This window comes from Hipposideros armiger, unplaced genomic scaffold (genome assembly GCF_001890085.2).
Source record: "Hipposideros armiger isolate ML-2016 unplaced genomic scaffold, ASM189008v1 scaffold_444, whole genome shotgun sequence".
Classification (NCBI taxonomy): Eukaryota; Metazoa; Chordata; class Mammalia; order Chiroptera; family Hipposideridae; genus Hipposideros; species Hipposideros armiger.
This window is the reverse complement of record NW_017731794.1, coordinates 1-1,526: the sequence shown is the minus strand read 5'-3', so window position 1 is coordinate 1,526 and position 1,526 is coordinate 1. Positions and strand designations below refer to the sequence as shown.

The 1,526-nt window shown below is 31.6% G+C and overlaps 1 long non-coding RNA gene across 1 annotated transcript in view; it reads right to left on the bottom strand.

Moving 5' to 3' along the window:
- Positions 1-461, bottom strand: part of LOC109394919 (uncharacterized) — a 10,565-nt gene extending 10,104 nt beyond the window's left edge. The window contains exon 1 of the long non-coding RNA XR_002126551.1: positions 248-461. This is a non-coding gene — a long non-coding RNA (uncharacterized LOC109394919). The remainder of the gene's footprint in view (positions 1-247) is intronic.
- Positions 462-1,526: the final 1,065 nt, after the last annotated feature.

Genomic DNA, 1,526 nt, shown 5'->3' with positions numbered 1-1,526 from the left:
GCTCTTAGCCACAAACTAACCAGTAGATGAGATGAATGACTATAGTTCCATTAATTTAAACCAGAAGAATAATTTCATAACCCAAAAATCTATTACGATTTTAATAATGAGATAACATACCTGATATTAACACACTATGAGTTGAGGTGCTGGGCAATGATAAATCTCTCTCTCGATTTTTATTTAAGAAATTGCTTTTTGAAAAATCTATAACTACCCCCTCCCTACCCCCCACCCCCACTTTTACCTCTTTTTTAATGGCTTTTTCTTCAATCAGTTTTTTTACATCATTAATGCCCTTAATTTTAACCCATAGAAACATTCCCGCAGTAGGAGCATGCCATTCTGCCAAACCTATAAACAAAAGAAGGGAATAAATATCTCCTGAAGATATTTTTGATATCAAATGTATCATTTAATGACATCACTGCAGTACTATAAAGTAGTATTTCCAAAAAAGTTCCTTCAGTGATAGCATTTTTAAAAAATATAATTTTATAAGTCCTGAAAATGGATGTTCTATATTTTATTTCAAAGAGTGAGTGAGAGAGTGGGTGAAAGGGAGGGAGAGAGACTGGTGTGTGTATTTACAGTTTTAGTCAGTCTTAGGGTGGGATAATAAATCTAGTGCCCATAGCTACTTCCTTTAGTTAGAAATAAACCTAAGCCAAAAAAGGCTCTTTCAATTTTAGAAGAGGATTCTTCAACTCTTTGTAGATTCTTCCAGTATTTCAATTAATCCTATTGTTTATGTAATAGTTTACAAGTCCAATGGACTGGAGTTTTTATCAGGATGTAATTAATTATGAAAATAAGTACTTAAAATTCAGGAATTCCAGGTGCATTTGTAGGTGTTATGCTTAATTGAGCAAGAAAGAAGGATAATTATTTTGATTTTAATATCTTTTTCTGAAGTTGCTGATTAAAACTTTTTCTTCAAATCCAGTGTACAAAAGGGTAGAGTAGTATTCTTATCAAAAACATAACTCTATTTTTACTAAGACTTCATAGGGAAGAAGATATGACAGAAAAGGGGAATTGATATATTTTGCTTTCTATTATTTATATGAAAGGATTTGTAATGATATAATTAAAGTCATGTAATTCATTTTATTTCTTTTTTAAAATAGAAAATTAAATCTAAACCATCTGCCAATCAAATCAATGATTGATCATATTAGACAGATAATGAGGTTAGTGATTAAAAGGCAAATGCTTTGTAAGACTCAGCCTCTGTAGATTGTACTATTTTGTCTTTGCATAATCTTGTTAGAAAAGGAGTATATTGTTTGTTTCACGCTTCCTCTCGATTTAGAGGAAAATTTTGAAATAATTCTAAAACCTTTAGAATATAGATGTTGTTTAGCTTTAAGTAACTTATCGCTGGTTGATTATTAGACTAATTGGTGTATTTTTTTTAAGATTTTTATTGGGGAGTTGGGGGGATGGGAACAGTGCTGGGGAATTGGGGGAAGGGGAACAGACAATTTGCTGTCGTTTTGTTCTTCAGTCTAGTTGTGGAGGAC